The sequence below is a fragment of the Penaeus chinensis genome, chromosome 40 (assembly GCF_019202785.1).
Source record: "Penaeus chinensis breed Huanghai No. 1 chromosome 40, ASM1920278v2, whole genome shotgun sequence".
NCBI lineage: Eukaryota > Metazoa > Arthropoda > Malacostraca > Decapoda > Penaeidae > Penaeus > Penaeus chinensis.
Genome location: NC_061858.1, coordinates 8,400,842 through 8,410,841, shown reverse-complemented (window position 1 = coordinate 8,410,841; position 10,000 = coordinate 8,400,842). Strand labels below are relative to the sequence as shown.

General features: G+C 26.6%; 1 protein-coding gene across 1 annotated transcript in view; it reads left to right on the top strand.

The window, feature by feature from the left end:
- Positions 1-10,000, top strand: part of LOC125047093 (ribonuclease P protein subunit p20-like) — a 17,026-nt gene that overhangs the window by 348 nt on the left and 6,678 nt on the right. The gene's annotated exons all lie outside the window — the stretch shown is intronic.

Here is a 10,000-nt window from a genome sequence, read left to right as displayed (position 1 = left end):
TGTATGCAGTTCCTCGTTTTCCCAGGTTTTGTGATATATATTTCGGCAAATATTTAGATCTGTCATTATAAGGGTTTGATATGCTGTTAAAGTACCTTATCTTCGCCTTAGTGCCAGTTATTTTGGTAAGGTCCAGTTTCATCAAGCCATCTTTTATAAGGAAAATAATATATGCAAACGATAGAGTAAGGAAATCTAAGAAACTTGTCTGCTGTGTACTTAAGTCGCAATTCAAAAATAAGTTATTAGACGCACTAATGTCATAGAGTCCGAAATGATAAACTCATTTTGGTAAGGGTCCAGTTTTATCCAGCCATCTTTTTTAAGGAAAATAATATATGTAAACAATAGAGCAAATAAATCTAGGGAACTTGTCTTCTATGTACTTTCATCACAACTAAGAAAAACGGTGGGAAATTTTCTTTGTGTGTTTCTTATCTAATAGCAGAGCCAAGATTGACTGAATTTGATTTTCCTTTGGTGAGGTAGTGGCAGAGGGAGGTTCTGAATGAGCTGGGTGGTTGATTTTTCATCTTGCTTGGGAATGCTGTAGAAGATACCCACATCAGAATCTGGCCATACGCTTGCTGGCGCCAGTAAAGGTCAACACGCCTCCTTCATTTATATATTGCAAAGATTAACATACTCTGTGGGATTGACAATGATCCCAACTCCCAATAGTGTGAAAGGAAAAGTTTTCCTGTGAGGATATGTCTTGTACCATCAGCACAAGAGAGGTTGTTGGTTCTTAGGTGTATTTTAGAGTCTGTTAGATGCTTAAAATCTTGTATACACCAGCTGGTTGAGTCACGTTTAGGAAAGAAAAGATGCTCATCCACTTGGTGATCAGTTCAGAGGGTCTTGATGAAAAGCGACTTGCAAGGTTCTGTATTAATTGTTAAAGTTATAAATGGGTTGTATGCTGTGTTTTCAGAATGGTAGGAATGCACTAATATTGTGGAATATGGAAAAATGAAAGTTTTTAAGAAAGAAAATTTCTATTGCTTATATGTATATTTTTGATTATTCATTATTTTCATTATCATTATCATTATCTAAACCAATATCAAACCAGCACCAGTGAGTCACACCGCAGAGTAAAATGATGGATCATGGACCCACCAAAGGGTCACATTGAATGGAATATGTTGAACTTTTAGGCCTCTCTGTTGCTTTATTTGCAAATGATGTAAGAGGAGGAGTTTTGTTGCCTTTTCTGGAGATAGAAGGCTAAGCTTACAGAAATCACTTTGCACTGCACCAATCCCATATTAGGTTTGAAATTGTACTCCTGCCTTTTTAAACAATGCTATCATTGAAGTGAATTTGGATAGAAAAGAGTCAGCTTATCTGTGAGAAAAAATCACAGTGACTATCTTCTAAGTATTTAAGGCTTTGCATTACTGCAGAAAAGTAGTCACTAGTACTTAAGTTACATTTTTTGTGAAACCTACACTTGAAGATGGCTATGCAGGTGCATTACAAGAACCTGTTTTATTGCCAAGCCAGGAAGCAGGTGTTTTCTGAATATATTTAAGTCTAACAGTCATTTGCTTAACCCATTCATGCTGGGATAATGTCCTATCACATTGCTAACCCCACGGAAGTGTGGTTAATGCTTCTTTTTAGCAGTTGAATATACTTGCATTCTGAAACATTATTTGGTATGATATTGAGTCTGGAAAGTTTGGTATGCTTAAAATATTGCAAGTAATCAGATAGTCCATGACTATAAATGAGTTATATATATATATATATATATATATATATATATATATATATATATATGTATACATATATATATTTTATATATATATATATATATATATATTTGTGTATATATATATTTATATATATATTTTTATATATATATTTATATATATTTATTATATATATGTATATAATATATATATTTATATATATATACCTTATTATATATACACTTTTTAAAATACATATAATAAAATAAATAATAATGTATTATATACTTATAACATACTTCCCTATACCGTGGGAAAGGGGAGGGGAGAGCACCCCAGGCCCAGAAAGGAAAAGGGGGTCCAAGTGCGCCAATATACGAAAACAATCGGAAATACACTAAAACAAATAAACAAATTAGATAAGTGATAAAAACAATTTCAAAAAAAGTGCTGATTAAAAATTTGGGTTTTTAAAAAGGCCGACGGATGACTGCATAAACTAAAAAAAAAGATTCGTAGTTAGTGTAGTTAGTATTAAAAAAATTTTATATCTTTAAAACTTCTCTAACAAAAGATAAAAAGAACATAAACACCCCCCCACACAACTCCAAACACCAAAATAACCCACACCACCAAACACACACAAACACACACCAAAAAACACACACCAAACAACACACACATATATATTATATATCTGTATGTGTATATAAATAATATATATTTAAAATATTTATATATAAATTAAAACTCATTTCATTTGGGAGCTAACGCCGGCAGGGGCCATAGCCGTCCACCCTTCGCTTCCACCACGAAGGTCCCCTCAGGCGACCGCAAGGCAGGGGGCCCCGGCCCCTCTCTAGTCTCATACAGGTTGATCATTTCCCAGGCCACGACCGTCTCGGTCGTCCCACAAAACCCCCTCCACCCCCGGTTTCTCAGAGACATCCTGGGGGGAGGGTCATCCTGCAGAAATCGAGCCAAGTGGGAGTATACCTGAGTTGTCTTGGCCTTTTTTAAAGGGCCCGTACCGTTCTCACGGTGAACCGTTGGTTGGCACGGCCCCCCCCAACTGTACCCCCTGATCCGGGCAAGATCTGTTAAAAAAGGCATCAAGACGAGGTTTAGAGCACAAGATAGCGTCCAGGTTTTACACCAAAGTAAAAAAATGGCACATCAGGGGCCTTTAAGACCCGTGCTTGGTCCCCCTGCCAGGTACCACTCTCCAAATACTCTTGTCGAGAGATTTTTTGACCCTTTTTTTTAAAAGCCAATCCGCTACTACTTTCCCGGTCTGACAACCCAGAGTCGTGAACTGCATACCGAGGTATATAAAAAATTCAATGACTTCGATGTTTTCACCGAAAGCACGTGCCGATGCAAGGGGTTTCCCAGTAGGCCCCCCAAATCCTGACTTGGTCTTGGTCCAAGAGACCTCTAGCCCCGGGCTTCGTTCATTGCTAAATGCACAAGGCCGCCACTAGGGTTTCCAGAGATTTAGAAAAATGGAACATCATCAGCAAAATCAAGGTCTCAACCTGATATTGAAATATTAATATAATATATAATAAATATTATTATTATTTGATGTGTGGGTGTGTGTGGGTGTGTGTTGTGGTTGTGTTTTGTGTGTGTGTGTAGTTGGATATTAATAAAATATATTATATGTATAATTTTATTGTATATATATTATGTTTTTATTTAATGTTTTATATTTTAAAATATAAATATATAACAAACACAAACCACAAAAACCCCCCAAACACAAAAAAACCAACACAAAACCCCAAACCAACCACACACAAACACACATTATTTAAAAAATATATATTTAATATAATATAATATAAAATATGACCAAAAAAAAATTATTGCTTACGTCCTACACATTGCTGTGCATTGCTCTCTGGATTTCTGATAACCATGAACCGAAACTTACTGTTTTTTCTCCCTTGGTGAATCAGGGATTCGAGTCATCCTTGTCCGATAATTTAAAAAATTTGCATAACTTATTGTTATTATTATATACATACATTGTATAATAAGTCGTATAGAACCATTATGTAGTCATCTTTTTTCCTCTTTACATACTCGGTCTGCCTTGCTTTTTCTTTAGCTTAATTGATATGGGCTGTCATATCTAATCAGTCATTATCATTCTGTTCTTTCTTTATGTTTTTTTCCCCTTAATTCCCATTTCCCCATCGACAATCAATTGGTTTTGTTATGATTCTGATTTTATCTTTAAATCAAGGTTAATCGTCTCGTTCTATAACTACACCGGCCACTTCTTTATTTTGTTCCTTCTTCTTTACCCACACACAACACACACACACAACACACACACACACCAACACACACACACACCACACACACACACACCACACAACACACACACACAACACACAACACATATATTATATAAATATATATATTAAAAATAAAATATATACACATATATAAATGTGTATATATACATATAAAATATTCTGTTCTGTATGAGCTTTGCCATACATCTTGCTTATGAATCCAAATTTAATATCATGTTTATCCAAAGGGGTTCCTTTTAGAAACTTTCTGAGAGTTTAGCATCTTCGATTTATTCATTGGCATTTTTAGATGATTCTTCGGCATCCCCTCCACATTCTTTCCTTTACAAAATCCCTCAGCTTCTCTGACTTCCCCGTCTTCTTCCATGGTAACTTACTTAGTACGTCTTTCGTTTGCATTTCCAGGTTCCTTATCTCGTTCGTTTAGATTGCTAAAAAGTGCACCTAAGTAATATTCATATCGCAATTCTGTGCCCGTGTGTATGCGTGTGTGTGTGTGTGTGTGTGTGTGTGTGTGTGTGTTGTGTGTGTGTGTGTGTGTGTGTGGTGTGGTGGGGTGTGGGTGTGTGTTGGTGTGTGTGGTGTTTGTGAAAAGTGTGAGCGAATTTTCCTTTATTTTCTTAATGAATCAATAAAACCTCAACAAAGAACAGATCCAAAATCATATATAAAATACTTTAAGCTAATAAAGCTTCAATTGCTTGCTTTTATCTTTATTTGCTTGCTTTTTATCTTTATTCGTTTCCAAATGCTTTAATAAGTGGTGTATCATTTGAATTACTAAATTTATCATGATTTTCAAATTTCTCTTGTCTTTAAGTGCGTTATTTTTGGCCAGATATCTTGTTTTCTGTTATTTATCTTATAGCAACCTCTCTGAACTTTAAATATTAACGAAAACCCAAGATAAGGAAAATAAAGTCCATTTTCAAGCGAAAGGAATTCAAATACCCGGCCGGTGAAGCGAGAAAAAAAAACACCACAAAAAACGAAGAGGCAACCCCCGACTCAGTGTTGTTTTGTTTATGGCAAAAATTAAACTACGTTAAAAGTAAGTCTCTATAGAGTTAATTCGGGCTAATATCAGATCGAAATTGACGCATACGCCAGAGTAACAGTCTGCCCGTATTAGGGACAAGGGAATCAGATCTGAATGGACTGACAGAGCCAAACGTCTTGTCAAATAACTTGAGCCAAACTGGGGGCTTCGTAAACAGTTAACTTTCCCTCAGAATTTTATTTTTCTGGGACTGGTTAGAGCTGAAAAGAGACTGGGCTAGCACGAGGAAGGAGCAAAATAGAAGGAAACTAGCAGTGGATGTAGTTAAAAACCTGGTTGGCCGTAGAATGTATGCAGTTCCTCGTTTTCCCAGGTTTGTGATATATATTTCGGCAAATTTTAGATCTGTTCATTATAAAAGGGTTTGATATGCTGTTAAAGTACCTTATCTTCGCCTTAGTGCCAGTTATTTTGGTAAAAGGGCCAGTTTCATCAAGCCAAACTTTTTTAAGGAAAATAATATTGCAAACGATAGAGTAAGGAAATCTAAGAAACTTGTCTGCTGTGTACTTAAGTTTGCAATTCAAAAATAAGTTATTAGACGCACTAATGTCATAGAGTTTCCCAAATGATAAACTCATTTTGGTAAGGGTCCAGTTTTATCCAGCCATCTTTTTTAGGGAAAATAATATATGTAAACAATAAAAGCAAATAAATCTATGGAACTTGTCTTCTATGTACTTTCATCACAACTAAGAAAAACGTGGGAAATTTTCTTTGTGTTTTCTATCTAATAGCAGAGCCAAGATTGACTGAATTGATTTTCCTTTGGTGAGGTGTGGCAGAGGGAGGTTCTGAATGAGCTGGGTGGTTGATTTTTCATCTTGCTTGGGAATGCTGTAGAAGATACCCACATCAGAATCTGGCCATACGCTTTCTGGGGCCAGTAAAGGTCAACACGCCTCCTTCATTTATATATTGCAAAGATTAACATACTCTGTGGGATTGACAATGATCCCAACTCCCAATAGTGTGAAAGGAAAAGTTTTCCTGTGAGGATATGCCCTTGTACCATCAGCACAAGAGAGGTTGTTGGTTCTTAGGTGTATTTTAGAGTCTGTTAGATGCTTAAAATCTTGTATACACCAGCTGGTTGAGTCACGTTTTAGGAAAGAAAAGATGCTCATCCACTTGGTGATCATTTCAGAGGGTCTTGATGAAAAGCGACTTGGCAAGGTTCTGTATTAAAATTGTTAAAGTTATAAATGGGTTGTATGCTGTGTTTTCAGAATGGTAGGAATGCACTAATATTGTGGAATATGGAAAAATGAAATTTTTTAAAAGAAAGAAAATTTTCTATTGCTTATATGTATTTTTTTGATTATTCTTATTTTCATTATCATTATCTTTAAATCTAAACCAATATCAAACCAGCACCAGTGAGTCACACCGCAGAGTAAAATGAGGATCATGGACCCCACCAAAGGGTCAAATTTGAATGGAATATTTTGAAATTTTAAGGCCCTCTGTTGCTTTATTTGCAAATGATGTAAGAGGGGGAGTTTTTGTTGCCTTTTCGGAGAAGAAGGCTAGCTTACAGAAATCACTTTGCACTGCACCAATCCCATATTGGGTTTTGAAATTGACTCCTGCCTTTTTAAACAATGCAATAAATTGAAGTGAATTTGGATTAAAAAAAGTCAGCTTATCTGTGAGAAAAATCACAGTGACTATCTTCAAAAGTATTTAAGGCTTTGCTTACGGCAGAAAAGAAAGTCCACTAGTAACTTAAGTTACATTTTTGTGAAACCTACACTTGAAGATGGCTATGCGGGTTGCATTTACAAAACTGTTTTTATTGCCAACCAGGAAGCAGGTGTTTTCTGAATATATTAAGTACTAACAGTCATTTGCTTAACCCTTTCATGCTGGGATAATGCCCCTATCTACATTGCTAACCCCACGGAAGTGTGGGTTTAAAGCTTCTTTTTAGCAGTTTAATATACTTGCATTCTGAAACATTATTTTTGGTATGATAATTGAGCGGAAAGTTGGTATGCTTAAAATATTGCAGTTAACAGATAGTCCATGACTATAAATGAGTTATAAATAATATATATATATATATATCTAAATATAAATATATATATATACAATACATATATATATTTTATATATAATAATATATATATATATATTTGTGTATATATATATTTTTTATATATATTTTTATATATATTATTTATAATATATTTTATATATATATTATGAACATATATATATTTATAATATATTTTTAATTTAAAAATAATATATTTGTATATATATATTTGTATATATATATATTTATATATATTTATTTTATATATAGATTTAAAATATATTTATATATATAAAATATATATTCACATATATATATTTATATATATATATATATATAAATATATATTTATATATATATTTATATATATATATATATTCCCATTTATATAATATAATATATATATATATATATATAATATATTATTCAACTATATTAATATATTTATATATATATTTATAAAATATTTTTTATATTTTTATATATATTTATATTTTTATATATATCTATATTTATATTTATATATATATATTTATTATATTTATATATTTATATATATATTATTTATATATATAAATATTATTTATTATATATATATATATATTTATAATATATATATTTTAAATTAAAATATATATTATAATTATATTTATATTAATAATTTTGTATATATTTATATATATATATATATTTATTTAAATATAAATGTATATATATAAATATATGTAAATATATATATAGATTTATTTCTATTTCTATTTCTATTTATATTTATATTTATATATTCAACCCAATAACGCCAGGGAAAATTAACAAAAAATGGGGGAAATTCTGTGCCTATTTTCTATATTTTTGTATCAATTAGTAGATCTTGTTTATATATATATATATATTTATTATTTTTTATTTATTTTATATATTGATTTATATATATATTTTATATTATTTTTTATATATATTTTAATATTTATATTTATATATAATATAATATATATGAGCTTTATATATATAATATAAATATATATATATAATATATGTCTATTCATATATATAATATATATATATATATATATATATATATATATATTAATATATATATAATGTTTATTTATATAATAGATATGTATAATATTTTTTATAAGATTTATAAAATATATTATATATATTTAAGATAAAATTTTTATATGTATACAATTTATATATATATATTTATAACATTTAATATATTTATATATATACTATATATATTTTATTTATAATATATATATACTTTTTAAAATATAATTTATATATATATATATTTATATTATATTTTATATATATTATATGTTTATATATAATAAAATTTATTATATATAATTTTTTATATATAGATATTATTTATATAATTTATGTATATTTTTATATAATATATTTATATATTTACTTTAATATATATAATTTTATTTATATTTATATATTTATTTATATATATATAATAAAAATTTATTATATATATATATATAAAGTTATATATATATTTTTATATATATATTTATATATTATATTATATATATATATATTTAAATTAAATTTATAAAATTTTATTTATATTTAAAATATATATATTTTAAAAATATATATATATTTTATTTAAATTTATAAAATTCACAAATATTATATTATAATATATATAATATAAAAAAAAATATTATAATATATTTTTTATATTTCAATAATATATATATTTAATATATATATATATTATTATATATATTATTTTATATTAAATACTAATAGATATATTTAAAAATATATAATATTTATATTTATGTTATATATAATTTTGTAAAAATATTATAGATTTATTTATTATAATAATTATATATTTAAAATATATAATATAGAACAAACACACAATAACACCAAACAAAAATTTTTATATATATAATATTTTGTTTGTTTTGTATAATATATAATATATATTTTATTATTAATTATATAAAAATATATATATAAAATTTGTTTTAAATAAATTTTATATATATATAATTATATATAAAAATATTTTTGTATAATTATAGTATATAATATAATATTTATGTTTATATTATTAATATATTAAATATATTTTTAAAATGTATATATTTTTTAGTTTAATAGAATAATATATAATTATATATTTTGTTAATTATTTTTATATATATAATTGTATATAAAATTTAAATTTTTATATATATTTATATATTTTTATATTTTTATATTTGTTATTATATTTTAATTTTTATATTTTATAAAATATTTATATATTATTTATATATTTTATATATTTTGTTTATAAATTTATATAATATAAAATTTATTATAATATATATAATTATAAATTTGTTATATAATATTATATAATAAATTTTAATATTATTATAATATATAATATTAATAATATATTTATTATGTTTTATATATAAAATATATTAATAGATATATAATTTTTGTTTATATATTATATATTTATTATATATATATATATAATTTAATATATATTATTTTTATATATTATTTTATAAAATATTTATATATTTTATATTAAATTTTATAATTATTTATATTATTATATTTATTTTTAATATATAAAATTATTGATATAAATTTATATTGTATATATTTTATATATTATATATTTTAATTTTTTTAATTTATATAAATATATTTTATTTTTTGTATATATTTTTTATATATATTATATATATATTATATATAAAAAATTTTTATCAACAAATATTTATATTTATATTATAATTTTAAAAATATGTATATATTTTTCTTTTTAATTTTATATATTAACAAATTTTTATATATATATTTTTTTATATATATAATATATAAAAAT